We start from the raw sequence: 15,929 nt of genomic DNA on the forward strand, positions 1-15,929 counted from the left end.
CAGCTAATCCTATCCCTTCCCTGTAAATAGGTTGAGATATGTGGATTGCCCCAGGCAGGTCCCTAAATATTTGTGCATTACTATAGGTGTAAGAATGCTATTTAGAGGGAAAGACAGAGAAACAGGACTCCTGCTAGTTCAGAGAGTAGCAGCATATGCTTTCCTGAACAACTCAGCTCTGATTCCAATCTTGCGTAACTCCTCAGCAAAGCAAAAGCTGAGCAGTTAACTGGAGAAATGAGAATCTATCTTTCTGGCAACCAGACTGTAATGTTCCTAATAAAATTTGATGTTTCCAGCAGGACACAAACAAGGCCAACACAATCAATGCTACTAACAGGATGGGGGTGGTGGTGGAAATTTCTGAAAGAACATAGGCAAGGCCAGGCCATTACCACAAAAAACATTAACGTCCCTCATGTTGGAATGATTTCCTGCTTCCTTTTCTCTAGGCCAACATTTTTGATATAGCCAATCAGTAAATTGGCCATGATTCTTGATAGTACACGATCCAGAACTGGCCTTTAATTTTCTAACTATCTTTCAGAACTATTCACCACCAACCAAATCCTGCAATAAGTCCTTTCCAAGTGTTCCCTGCTAAGACACGTCTTCTGTTCCAGTGGGTGTGGTCCCACTTGCTACATTGTCAATAAACCTACTTAATAAATACATTTTAGATGCAGATGTGTTCCTGCTGGTCTTTGGTTAGTGTTTCATTATCCCTATCTGTCTTAATAGACAATTTAGTAGTCTCTTTAAGGATTTTGTCTAGACTGTTGAGGAACAACTTACTGTTTTATTCCTTTTAGTATTTTGTTGTTGTTGTTGTTGTTGCTCTGTTTGTTCTACATAAGACCACTGGTTGAACTCTGTAATCAATGCACAATCATTCTTAGGCGTTTAAAATTAACAGAAAAGTGATCTCTGTTAAACATAGGAGTGGGAATAAGAGAGGGAGGAGATATATAGGTTGGCACATGCTCACTCGGACTTACCTCCAATGGTGGAACTAGAAATGTGCCAGGGGATTTCAACTCAATCTTACCAAGGAGGCAGGTACCAATGCCAGCGCACTTGGTAAAGTGGTAAGTATAAATACACAACCGATCAAAAAGATAGGGTAAGTGTCGAAGAGATTTCACAAATAAGACCAGTGTAAGCAACTAATGAAGGATAGAATTAAAAGGGAGAGAATGATCCTGCGGGGGAAACAAGACACACAGCAGACTCAGAATGGTAGCACTCCTGCCTCAGAATCAACCCTTGGGACATTCGGATCTGGCTAAAAGGTCCATGAAAGTCTCACAGGCATGGAAAGCCATGACACGGTGGCAAAAAAACAATCTAAATGAAAGATCCTGGTGAACAAGACCCCAGCAGAAGGAACAGGCCATCAAGGAGAGAGGCGCCTTTCTCTGAAGGGAGGAAGGAACCTCCACTGTGATACGGCCTTGACTAAACAGGTTCAGAGTCGGTGAACTCAAGGGGCTTCCATAGCCTAGACAGCTTATAGCAAGAGTCTCGGATGATTGCTGACGTCTTAAATAAGAGTGCCAATTGTTAAATCAACAACGGGAGTCACTGGGTACATGCTCCCCACGTAGGATCTCTGTCCTTAATGTGTTCTACTATGAAACTTAAAAAACAACACTACTAGTCGAACAATACCCTATACCTTGTGCGGTTGTGTGAGTGCAGCCTGTTGAAATCCTTGCTTAGTATATACTAAGTTGACCTTCAGTATATGAAGGTAATTGAAAATGAAACTCGATGAAGGGCAGGATGGGAGAGGGAGAGGGGAGAGCCACGGGAAGGAGGGAGGTTGGGGGAGGGGAAGCCACAACAATACAAAAGTTGCACTTTGTAAATTCACATTTATTAAATAAAAAAAACTATATAACAAACAAAAAAAAAAACAGAAAAAAGGACTTAATACTTTACCTTTTAATATTTTTTATGTTCTACTTAAAACTATTGGTTGAACTCTGTAATTAATACACAATTACTCTTAGGTGTTTAATTAATGCTATAACTAGTACTCAAATAGTATTTTACACTTTGTGTTTCTGTGTGGATGCAAACTGTTGAAATCTTTACTTAATATATGCTAAATTGATCTTCTGTATATAAAGATAATTGAAAATGAATCTTGATGTGAATGGAAGGGGAGAAGGAGTGGGAGAGGGGAGTGTTGTGGGTGGGAGGGAAGTTATGGGGGGGAAGCTATTGTAATCCATAAGCTGTACTTTGGAAATTTATGTTCATTAAATAAAATAAAATATAAATATAAAAAAGGATTTTGTCTAAGATCATGTACAGAAGAGGTCTAGTAAACATAACTGTCTCCTCAAATTTCTAGAAATATAGTAATGATCCTTAGAGACAAGAATCTTGAATGATTTCACAGCTATCCTAACCATCAATATTATCTCAAAATTTCCCTTTTCCCTGTCCATCTACATGAACCAGTAGTATGGATTTGAGAGATAAATAGTGTAGTGAATCATACATTCAGTCCAAAAGGTATTAATCAGGATATGCCCTTCAGTTTCCCGGCAATATGATTGCACTAGATTTTTCTATTGGCAATTCTTGTAGGTTATGTCTTAGGTTGTAACTTTTGGAAACCTATAAACCGCTCAAATTCTCTTAAGAACAGTGGTGCTGCTTAGATTGTGCTAATGAAAGACAGTCACATTAAATTTGGAAGAAAAAAGAGAGTAAAAAATGATAATCCTTGTTTCTGACATTGCTGGACATACATGAGAGCTTTGGCAGACAGTTGTACAGTGGTTTGAACTGAACTCAGACAATCTATAGGTCACCTGCTTTATTTTGCCAATAGCTGAAATCATCAGTTTTCTGCAAACTCTGCAGTGTTCTAATTCTCTGGAAGTTGGTAGAAGCTTTCTCCAAACTTCGCTTCCTTAGTACTTGCTATGATTTCATAAGCACTTAGTATCTTGTATCAAATATCATCTTGAAGAAAATACATAGAATGATTCTGTTTTCCTGACCCAAACTTTCTGACTGAAAGACCAAATAAAGCCAGGCAATCAAGTTCTGAATGTTTAAAATCTATCTGGAAATGTAGAGACAGTCTCCTCAGGGTTTCAGTTTGGTATTGTCTATAAAAAGGAAGGTGAGGGTTAGGTTCAGAGGTTACACTAGATGACTTCTAAGATCCATTGGAGTGCTAGGGTGTTGTGCTTCCATATCCTAGGTTATCTTGCTATATGTCTTAATCAAGAATTTAATGTGGAATGATGAAGAGCCATTTAAGTCTGGTGTAAAACAATAAACCTTCTTTAGACCTCATTCAAGGCACTTTGGAGAACCCCAGAAGCTCATTTCATCTGGTAGGAGAATATATATGTAATATAAGATGACATCCATAAATCTGGAAGATAGATGTTTTATGTCTTTGCTTTCATACTTTCAGTTTTTATTGTAATTTTCTTTTTAGTAAGCTTTTTTGCAAGTATAGATTTTTATTTGGATTTCTTTTTTCTTTAATATTATTTAAGTTATACAAGTTTCAAGTATTTCATATATACAAATTTAGGAATATACAATTTTATTTGTTTCCAAAAGCTCTGCCTAAGGGTTTCCAAACTTAACTATTGGAAAAAGTATTGCTAGATATTATTAAATAAGCTGTTTCTGGTGAGCTATTTCCAACTAAGGGATTACAGAGCTGTGGGAGTATACTGAGCTAGGTTTTATAAAAATCACGAAGAACTCAGGACACATTCTAGGTGGAATAGAAGAATTTTGTGGCTATTGATTAAATTTTGCTACTGGGGGTCAACTTCTTTTATTCTTTGGTCATTGGTTTGAAAACTTACATTTGATCCCAATGGAATTTGCCATTGATTTGCTATCAAGTAGGCAGAGAGGATAAAATCCATATCCAATCCATAATGGGGAGATGGTCTGAGCCAAACATCTGCAAGTACTTCATCTGCCAATCTGGACATCAGTTTCAAAGTTTTATATTAACTAAGGGACAATATGTTACTTCAGTCTAACTTTCAAGTTGTGTTGTAAAAGAGTTTAGCTTGAAGATAACATTAGATTATCAGCAGACTCCCCCAAAGTACTCTGCGCTTTGATGAAATTAAACGTGTCTCAAAATTGTGGTAACAAAATCTCTGGCGATAGGAGATGACTTTTTAAATGGTGTGTGGCCAGGAATAGCTTTAAGGTGAACAAATTCCAGATCTTCAGCTTTGATATCTACTTCATCCTCAAGCTATGTGCTAGAACATTTTCCTCTACAGGCAGGTTCTCCTTTCTCACCTCCATTGTCATAATTGCCTTTTCTCATTTTCTAAAAGACACACCTCTCAACCATCCCTAATAGTATTATGGTATAATTGCTCCAAGGTGTCAAGTAAAAGGCCACCTAGAACCAGCACCCATATGGGATGCTGGCACTTCAGACCAGGGCTTTAACCTGCTGCGCCACAGCGCCGGCCCTGAGATGGCTTTTGAATCTTTCCCATACCCGCCCAAAAGAGAAAGTGACAAGGGCATCAGAGCAACATAAGAAAACAGAATCGTGCAAATTGTTTCAGAGAAGCCCAGTATCCAGCAATTGGCCACCCAGAAGGTGCAGAAACTTGACAGAAGAGTACAAATCCAAGATTACGTAAAGCGTTTTTTCTTGGGAGAAATTACAGACAGAATAGTGGTCTCAGGTAGCCACCAGACTTGATGATCTCTGTGCTACAACACAGAACAGAAAGGAATTTTTATATTAAGTTACAGAAAAGTGGCTGAGAGTTAATCTAAATTCACCTGTACTTTCTTAAGTTATGTTAACTTTCCAGGAATTACAGGGTCCAACTGGGCAAGAAAAGCCTGGAAGTTTATATTAATGACTGTGTGCATTATATTGGATTTGGGAGTACTATCAGAGTTATCTAAAAGGCAAAATGGGGCCAGGTGTTTTGGTGTAGTGTTGACATTCCTCAAAATGCCCACATCCTATATTGGAGTACCTGGGTTCAAGTCCTGGCTCTGCTCCTGATTCCAGCTTCATGCTAATGTGCATCTGGGGAAGCAGCAGGTGATGACTCATGGATCTGGGCACGTGTCACTTAAATGGGAGACCCAGATTGGGTTCCCTGCTTCCAGCTTCAGCCTCGCCTAGCCCCAGATGTTGCAAGCATTTGGGGAGTATCTGGCAGATGGGAGATTTCTCTCTCTGACTCTCCGTTTCATGAATAAGTAAGTAAATAGTAATATGACAGTTACAACCAAAATTAAACTGAATCCTTACAAATGGGAGCCGAGCCTTGACAGTGCCAGGCCTGCTTTTTTTCGGGCTGTGGAAACCAGAAAAGCCATCAGATGACAAAGACCAGGATTCTGCTGAAGCTTTCAGGATTTGAGTGCATGTTTACATATGCATTGTCTCTAAACTGTGGAAGCAATTAAAACACATGATTTGCCAGTGTGTCATTAAAATGAAGTTTCCATTACTAGGTGCCTGAACAATGTCTGCATTTTTCACCGAGCACTTATTTTATGGGTACGGGTCTCATAAAACTCAACAGAAAGCATTCAGAAGAAATGAATTAAAACCGTAAAAATACATTTCCAAATTTTGTGTCCAGAGTCCAAGGATTAGTAATAAGCAAAGACCTTCAGAATTAATGAATTCCTTTTTCACTTTTGTTCTAGTGCTTCTCTGTGTGCACTTTTTCACTCCTGTAATTACACACTAATTTTACAACATAAGTCATCATGTTCTTATAAGAGTATGTGTTTATGTCAAATGGTTTATTCTGAGAAGGGGGAAAGGACAAGTTTATTACACAGAAGGGACACTTGAATACTGAGTTAATGAATGAGAAAGCACATAAGTGAAGTAAGGGCAGATCCTCAACAACTTGGGATCCTTAAGCCCATGAAGACCCCACCAACTGCTGTTGCTGTTGTTTTTGTTTGTTTTGGCTTGGAGAATATGGCCTGCATTTACTAATGTGACAAGCAGTGGTACCTCTTACTACTGTGGAGTATAAAAGTGTATCTGGCGTGTTTATGCTTCGCTGCAAGCCAAGCAAGCCAAGTGGCAGGTGAAGGAATTTTCTACACAAGTCTGGTGAAATAATAGCAACCAGAAGTCCTGGAAAACTGCAAGGGAATGTCAGATGGTTTAAGACTAAATGATTAGAAATAAATTAAACTTCCCAGGGAAGTTTGAGTGTTGACACAGTCCAAGAGAAATTTTAGAGAATGATACCTTGTCATTTCAGAAAAAGTTCTACTAATGTCTCACGAATTTCAGTATTTCAAAAATTCACTAGGAAAGAATGTAGGATAAAGAGAGATTTTATTCCAGAAAAGAGTTTGCAAACAGGAAACAGGCAGTTTGTGGTACAAAGAAAAGTATTCTCTGAAGGAAAAATGAGAGGGACTATCTTCCGTAGAAAAAATTGTCTGGGCTAGTGTTGTGGTATATTAGATTAAGCTGCCACTGGTATTCCATATCAGAGCACCACTCCAAATCACAGCTGCTCTGCTTCTGCTCCAGCGCTCTGCTAATGTTCATGAGAAAGCAGGGGAAGATGACCATAGTGGTTGGCCCCTACTCTACGTGGAAGACCCGGATGGAATTCCTGGTTGTTGGCTTTGGCCTGGCCCAGTCCCTGGATGTTGCAGGCATTTGGAGAGTGAACCAGCAGATGAAAGACCTGTTTCTCCCTTTTTCTCTCCCCTTATCTCTGTCACTCTGCCTTTCAAATAGATGAAATAAATCATAAAAAAAATGAAAAAAGAAAAAGCTCTCCCCCTGGCAACCCACCACCCAAGTTCCCAGTCTAATCTGCTATGCAAACAAGGGATACAAGGTTGGGAAGTACTCAGTCCCGATTGACTGATATTCAAAACTGACTCCGGGTCACACTTCACTTGTAAGATCCAGGTAGTGCAGAGTGACTTTCTGGAAGTTGTTTAATAGTTGAAATAGGAACATGCCCAGGTGATGGACTGCAAAGTATTTTTTTTAAAGAAGAAAAAGCATAAGAGTGTAGGTGTTTTGGTGTGGTGGAATGAGAATGCCATGCCAAGATGTCCGCTGGCAAGTGAGCATCAGTTTCTCAGGAATGGCTTCGGAAACCGCCTGGGAAACCACCTGGCAATGGAGCCTGCCTGGCAACAGGCTGTGATTCGTTAGGGCATAAACCACCCCCAGACCGAATTGGCTGCCTCGGCTATATAAGCTGCTGTACCAACTGAAATAAACAAGTCTGCGGGCTGCTTGCTTCTGGCCCACTTTCACCCGACTGCTGGTGTCTGTGTGGTGACTCTGCACCTCTTGCCCCCAACGCGCTCCTCCTCTCAGAACTAATCCACAGCAACATGTTGGCACCATTTTTAATTTTAGTTCTATTTTACCATTCAGGAACCTTGTTCAGTGAATGGCTTTTCCCGGAGTTTGTAGATCAGTTCCATGAAAAGTCACTAAGGAATCAGTTAGTCCAAGTAGAGACACCACTAAGTTTCCGTGTTTCCACAAACAGCAAAATACTGGATGTCACATATTATCCCTCATGGTTTCCAATAGGTTTGTTTTCATGATTTCATGTTGTTCTGGAAAACAAAGCAGCAGCTGATGTGACTCAGCCAGCAGGCATCCACTGAAGGTCCTGAAACCTCCCATTCCTAGACATAAAAGGTGGGTGTTTCTTGCTTACCAGAGTCACATATTTTTAATAAATGTGGAGGTAAAAAGAAAACTACATTCTAAACAATATAAACCATAGGATCCATTTTGTTGAGTCAGAAAAATTGTACAAATCATATAACAAAATAGAAACCCAGCATATCAGTGGATATGTGAACATGCTGGGGGTTATCTATGTTTCTTTGCACCTCCTGATTATTTAATAATAAATATGTGCTTCCACATAATTTAAGTTTTTTTAAAAATAAAGAAAAATAACAACTTGTTTTTACAAACTTAGAGGTAGTAATCTGGTGATCTTGGACTGAAATAGGCAAAGTTAACAAAATTAATGTTTTAGGAGATTGTTTGGAACCAAGACATCTGTGTTTAAATATCTGACAACCTCTTTGTTTCTCATTCCTGTCTACAAAAAGAAAAAACTGTTCTGTTTTCCCTCTCTTTTTACTTAAAACTGAAGGTTGCACTCATACAATAGACATTTGATGAAAACACTGTCACCAGATGAAGCAAAACAGTAAATTGTAAGAAAAGTGTTTTTCATCAATAGCTTAGCTGAAAAAATTTTTTTAACTTTTATTTAATGAATAAAAATTTCCAATGGCTTCCAAACAAATTTTAGTATCCCAAGTGTAGGCTGCCAAATATGAGGAAATGGCTTTAAGAGTTTTCAATAAGGAAAACACTGTGATGGTTTCATTCATTTGTTCAGCAGATATTTCTTAGGCAGCAGTGTAGCCTTTTCTAGGAGCTGGGGATAAAGCAAAGCATAGTCTTGTGGAGCATTCAGTCTTGTCACAGATCTGAACAATAAGCAACACAAAGACAATCACTTAGGTACTTACAGATGGAAGATCTCTAAAGGGGAAAGGCAAGTTGTTCTACTGAAATTTTCTGGGGGGAGCTATCTCACTGAAGAATCAATGAAGAAACCTAGAGACATTTTTATTCTGAATTCTAAAAACCAGTTGGAATTGATGAAGGCAGTGATAGGGTTGGGGTTAGAGTAGGGTGTTTGGGAAAGTGAAAAAAAAACTAAAACTGAGAGCAGGATGCCATAGGCCTTAAAGAGGGTTAAGAAATTGGAAGAAGGAAAATGAAGCTGGGATATGGTGGGAAGGGGTGGACAGAATGAATGGCTTGTAGGATTATGTTAAAAAGCTTAGATAGGACACTAACAGAATTGAAACTCTTTATAAACAAAGGAAATCTAACTCAATTTTCGTTCAAATAGCAACTGCATATGTTGCATATTTACCACAATTATGTTATCTATTGGATATTTATTGGGAAATAGAATTTCAGAAGTTTTAGAAAACATGCTTTGTTATAAGTAGGGAAAAAGGTGAATTTAAGATTAAAATCTATTTGTGATGCATATTTTATTTAACCAGTTTATTTTTATTTTTTTTTTTATTTTTTTTTTACAGGCAGAGTTAGACAGTGAGAGAAAGAGAGACAGAGAGAAAGGTCTTCCTTTTTCTGTTGGTTCATCCCCCAAGTGGCCGCTACGGCTGGCGCATTGCAGCTGGCATGCTGTTTACTAAGATATGTGTGTGTGTGTGTATTACAGACTCATCTATTTCATTTACAGTATTATATCTATGATACTATTATATATTTATAATACTGTAAATGCCAGTTTACTATAGAGCTAACACTGTTTCTTTTTGGTCTTAATTTCAGGAATTTTTTCTAGATTTTTCTATCCTCAGTTTTTTATCCAAGTATATGTGAGGGACTTAATTTTGTCCATAGAATAGCAGTACAGCTTCTAAAATTCCAAGTGGATAACAGCTGGGAGCTGGTCAGTTCATTTATGTAAATGGAAACACTAAGAACCATCCTGCACAAATGAGCCAACCATGCCAGTCTACTCACTACTGGAGCACACTGGTGATGATTAAGGTCGTTGTCCAGGCTTCAGGTGTTCTCCTGCTACATGCTAATGTAATGATTACTACTATTTCAGTACTGTTCATCATGGAACATTTCAGACATACTCAGATATCAAAATAAAATGTGTTCATCAACCTGTGTCGATAATTTATAACTCATAGACATTATCTTTGTCTACACAATTTTTTTCTTGCCATGCATCCTCAATGTTTTGAAAGAATTCTCAGAATAATAGAATTCCATTTATAAATTTTTACATAATTACATACAATTTCATTCCAGTCCCAAAAGAACTATTAAAAAACAAACTTGAGTCCAATGTCACTATCACACTTTAAATCTAAATGATGTTTTTCATGTCATCAAATGTTCAGTGTTCAACTTTCTCTAATTGTCTCAAAATGGTTTAATAATTTATCTTTTATAATATTTTAATAGAAAACATTTATTTAATAAATATAAATTTTGAAAGTACAACTATTGGATTATAGTGGTTCTTCTATCCATAACCACCAACCAAATGCAAACCATCCCATCTCCTACTCCCTCTCCCATCCCATTCTTCATTAAGATTCATTTTTAATTATCTTTACATACAGAAGAACAACTCTATATTAAGTAAAGATTTTAACAGTTTGCACCCACACAGAAACACAAAGTATAAAGTACTGTTTGAAGACTAGTTTTACTGTTAATTCTCATAATACAACACATTAAGGAAGAGGTCCTACATGGGGAGCAAGTGCACAGTGACTCCTGTTGTTGATTTCACAGTTGAAACTCTGTACTATTTTTTTTTGACAGGCAGAGTTAGTGAGAGAGAGAGAGAGAGAGACAGAGAGAAAGGTCTTCCTTCCGTTGGTTCACTCCCCAAATGGCCGATACGGCTGGCGCTGTGCTGAACCGAAGCCAGGAGTCAGGTGCTTCTCTTGGTCTCCCATGCGGGTGCAGGGCCCCAGCACTTGGGCCATCCTCCACTGCCCTCCCGGGCCACAGCAGAGAGCTGGACTGGAGGAGGAGCAACCAAGACAGAATCTGGCACCTCAACCAAGACTAGAACCTGGGATGCCAGTGCTGCAGGCAGAGGATTAGCCTAGTGAGCCGCGGAGCCAGCCTAACAGTTGAAACTCTTATTTATGACATCAGCAGTCACCCAAGGCTCTTGTGATGAGCTACCAAAGCTATTGAAGCTTCTTGAGTTCAGAAACTCAGACCTTATTTAGACAAAGCTATAATCAAAGCGGAAGTTCTCTCCTCCCTTCAGAGAAGGTACCTCCTTCTTTGATGACGCCTTTTTCCACCAGGATCTCACTAACAGATATCTTTCATGTAGGTCATTTTTTGCCACAGTGTCTTGGCTTTCTGTGCCTGAAATATTCTCATGGGCTTTTTAGCCAGATCCAAATGCCTTAAGAGCTGATTCTCAGGCCAGAGTGCTGGTTAGGGTATTTGTCATTCTATAAGTCTACTGTGTATCCTGCTTCCCATGTTGGGATTGTTCTCTCCTTTTTAATTCTATCAATTATTATTAGCAGAAACTGGTCTTATTTATGTGATCCTTTTGACACATAATTCTGTCTTTATGGTCAGTTTGAACTTAAACGGATCACTTTAGTAAGGTGGCATTGGAAACTGCCAACTAATGGGATTTGGAGTTCCATGGCAAGTTTTTAGCTTTACCCTTAGGTGTAAGTCCAAGGGAGCATGTGCTAAACTGTACATCTCCTCCATCTCTTATTCCCACTCTTATTTTTTAACATGGATCAATTTTCAATTGAAATAAACACCTAAGAATAATTGTGTGTTAATTAAAGAGTTCAACCAATGGTATTAAGTAGGAAGAGAAAATACTAAAAGTAATAAAGTAGTAAGTTGTTCCTCAACAGTCAGGAAAAATGCCTATCAAGTCGTTGCTTCTCATAGTGTCAGTTTCACTTCTTCAGGTTTCCTTTTAGGTGCTCAGTTAGTTGTCACCAATCAGGGAGAACATATGATATTTGTCCCTTTGGACATTCTTCTCAGATCTGGAAAAAATGATGCTGAAATTCATATGGAGGCACAGGAAACCTCTAAATAGCTAAAGCAATCTTGTACAACAAAAACAAAGTCGGAGGCATCACAATACCAGATTTCAAGACATACTACAGGGCAGTTATAATGAAAACGGCATGTTGCTGGTACAGAAACAGATGGATAGACCAATGGAACAAAATAGAAACACCAGAAACCAATCCAGACATCTACAACTTATATTTGATCAAGGATCCAAAACCAATTCCTGGAGCAAGGACAGTCTATTCAACAAATGGTGCTGGAAAAACTGGATTTCCATGTGCAGAAGTATGAAGAAAAATCCCTACCTTACACAAAAATCCACTCAACATGGATTAAAGACCTAAATCTACGACCCGACACCATCAAATTACTAGAGAGCATTGGAGAAATCCTGCAAGATATAGGTACTGGCAAAGACTTCTTGGAAAAGACTCCAGAAGCACAGGCAGTCAAAGCCAAAATTAACAACAGATTACATCAAATTGAGAAGTTTCTATACTGCAAATGAAACAGTCAGGAAAGAAAAGATACAACTGACAGAATGAGAGAAAATATTTGCAAGTTATGCAACTGATAAAGGATTTTTTTATAATATGCTGAAAGCAGATCCCAAGAAAAGTTCAGACACTACAATAGAATGCTTATGTCTATTTTACTCTATACTTTCCCTTTCATTCTTCTCTTTCCCTTGAAATACTTATGTTTTAAGAAACAATATAGTTGAGGCCGGTGCCGTGGCTCACTTGGTTAATCCTCCGCCTGCGGTGCCGGCATCCCATATGGGTGCCGGGTTCTAGTCCTGGTTGCTCTTCTTCCAGTCCAGCTCTCTGCTGTGGCGCGGGAGGGCAGTGGAGGATGGCCCAAGTGCTTGGGCCCCTACACCTGCATGGGAGACCAGGAGGAAGCACCTGGCTCCTGGCTTTGGATTGGTGCAGTGCCGGCCATAGCAGCCATTTGGGGGGTAAACCAACGGAAGGAAGACCTTTCTCACTGTCTGTCTCTCTCACTGTCTAACTCTATCTGTAAAAAAAAAAAAAAAAAAAAGAAACAATATAGTTGTCCTATAGTGTTTTCTTTATCTGAATTTTACTGACTGCATCCCAAAAGAATTGCTTAGCATATTTTTGTTCCTATTAGCTGGTCAGAAAGTTAGTAGAGGCTTGATTAGATTCAGGTAGGAATTTTTTTTGGTGCCATGATTTTATGGATGGTGCTGTGTACTTCCATCAGGAATATTTAGTATTCAATTATCTTCTCTTTGAGGTATGGAAATTTATGGATGAGAATTGCCTAGATTCATTAACATGTCAATTATGATTTGTAAAATGTTAGTATGCTTTCATTGCTTCTTCAGCCCTTGACTGGACTACATCTATAAATAAAAATACTTCTTCCTCACATTTTAGTTACCGTGGGTCATTTGCAGAAAAACCAGGATAAACGTGGAATTCTTTCTTCTTGCCAATATTTAAGATAATATGTTGATTCTTTAACATCCTTCAAAGATGACCAATAAGTATTATTTAAAATATAATTATGAATTATAGATTTTTAGAAATTTATTAATTTTTCATTTGAAAGTCAAAGAGAAAGGGAGAGGTTTTCCACCTGCTGGTTCATTCTCCAAATGTCCACAGTAGCCAGGGCTGGGCCAGGCAAAATGCAAGAGTCAGGAATTCAGTTTGGTTTTCCAGTGTGGGTGGCACAGACTCATGTACTTGAACCATCATCTGCCTTCCCAGTGTATGCATTAGCAGGAAGTAGGATCAGAAGCAAAGGAGCTAAGACTTGAACCAGGAACTCTGATATGGGATGTGAGCGTCCCAAGTGGTCTCTTTGCCTGCTCCATGAATTATAAAAATAAACACATCTGATATTTTTCAGTCTGTTGAAGCTATTACCTATAATGATGATTGAGTTATCCCATCTTTAGCCAAATTGATTCCCAATTCCTTGTCAAGGCCTTGCTATTTTTAAAAATAGCTTGCTGGCTTCCTGCTTTGATAAAATAGTCCATGCTCATTTTACAAATTCATCTCCCCAATAAGCCCTAATTCCTTTTACTAGAAACTTGTATTTAGAGATCACAATTAGGCACTGAGGTTCCCATTGCCACTGAGTTGTTTGTCACTTCTTGACCTTTTCAAGACAGAGATAAATAATCTTAACATTTTAACACAGATCAAATTATGAGTTCATCATACTTCCAATTCTAACTCAGAACTTCAGAATTTTTACTTTAACTTCATTGAACTCATATCCCTTGTCTCCTATGCTAAAACTCGCAGTTCTCCCTGACAACAACATACACTTTTGATTTATTTCATGCTGCACACAACATATTTCCAGAATATTACTACCAACATCACTACAACAGAAGGATCCGAGGATACCTAAAAATTTTAAGAATTTTCTTTCTCCAGTTTTTTTGTCTTCAGGTTATAGTCCAAAGGCAATATGCATTGAAATAACTACATTAAACCATTGTGAGTAGTTCATATCTGAAAAATTATGCCACTTACTTGGTAAACTGCTCACTTCATTTTTCATTTGTTTTTAACTCTTAGGAGCTTCTTTTCTAAATTAGATTTTGTTTTATAATTATGTAAAAGATTTAGATGGCCCTGAAGTCAAATCTGCAAGCAAAATATATTTTAAAAGTCCCTAACTTTGCAACTTGCAGTGCCTCTGCTGCATGGTAATTTTTCTTTGAGTAATTGCACACCCTGGGAGGCAGCAGGTGATGACTCAGGTAGTTTATCTTTTTCTGGCCCTTAATTAAATAAATGTGGCATCCTACAAACACTTTTTCCCTCTCAGTAATAAAGTTATTTATAATTTGCATCTCCATGTTCAACTATGGCTTGTCAGCATAATCACTGAGACAGACTGACTGGGACCCCATTTAATCACTAACACTAGAGCCCAACCCCACGAACATCAGGGGCCTGTCACCCTTCTATGACAACGACCCTGGGCAGGACCAACTTGATTTATTTCAATAAGTCTTCCTAAACTTTGAATCTTAGGAAGCAATTGTTGGGTTCCTGAACACTTTCTTCACAAAAAGTCCACTAGCATCCTAAGCAAAAGAGATTCATACCACCTACTCTCTACTCACAGCTCTGTATATAGAAGATAGAGTTTTGGTTTTACAAAACAAGCACTAGCAATTTCCTTCATCTCCACTAAGTTCTCTCCTGCCTTCCATCAGTAGAATTGAAAGGGACCTTGGTTTTGGAGGACAATCTTTGAAGAATGGATGTCCTCCAACATGACCTTCTGCCTCACCCAATAGGAAAACCAGTAACAATTTCATAGAAAATGAGAACCCATTACAAGTAAACGAATATTTTGGGAGATACCCTAGTAGCTGAGAAGAATTAAGGAATGATCATTTGCATCATGAAAATAACATGATCACTGTTTAACAGTTGTGAGAGTGCTTTCATAATAATTATTCATATAAATTATATGAAAAATATGTAGCACTTTAATTTTTTTATATAACAAAGAACTGCTGACTTACTCATACCATATAGCCAAACTAGGTGAAAAACAAAGAAAATAATAAAACCCAAGTGGTTTAAAATTCATGCCCTTTTCACTTTGTGCCCAAGAATAATGAATCAACAGCTGACTAAGTCTATGCTTTTTAGGAGAGTATCAATAGGTGAGCAAGTAGTTTGGTGTTTAGAAAGCATTCTCTCAACAGCTGTTTTTATGACCAAGAAAATCTGCTTATACAATTGGCAAAATAGTTCGAAGAAATGCTATTCCTATAATGACAGATGAATGTATAGTACTAAAATTTATAAAGAAGTTTATAATTGGTAAAATGAATGTTTATTGACTAAAATGAAAAGAATTTCTACAATTTAGTAATAATTAATTAGGGATACTGTTATGGAGGCAAAACTTATACTTGTAAAAAAGAGTAATCCTTTAATAAAGAAAAAAAATGGGAACTACAAGTTAGTTTACTTGGTTTGTGGATTTGATTTTGAATTTGTGTACATTAGGTTTTCTCCAATGAAAGTAAGAAGTTGTCCTATGGCCAAACAGATTGCTAAAATAACCCAAATCATTTGGACAGTTTGATGGCAGTTCAAGTTTTCTTTTCTCTGTTCTATGTACCTAGGACGGATATTGTTGACATCACTTTGAATTAAGAAAGACAATGTCTGTGGCTTGACATCTGTGGGCAATGCATTGAACCGAACAACTAGCTCTAAAGGCAACTCATTCCAAGGTTGAATTGTAGTAAGTGTTTCTT

This window comes from Oryctolagus cuniculus, chromosome 11, assembly GCF_051225735.1.
Source record: "Oryctolagus cuniculus isolate XC-2025 breed Fujian yellow rabbit chromosome 11, ASM5122573v1, whole genome shotgun sequence".
Classification (NCBI taxonomy): Eukaryota; Metazoa; Chordata; class Mammalia; order Lagomorpha; family Leporidae; genus Oryctolagus; species Oryctolagus cuniculus.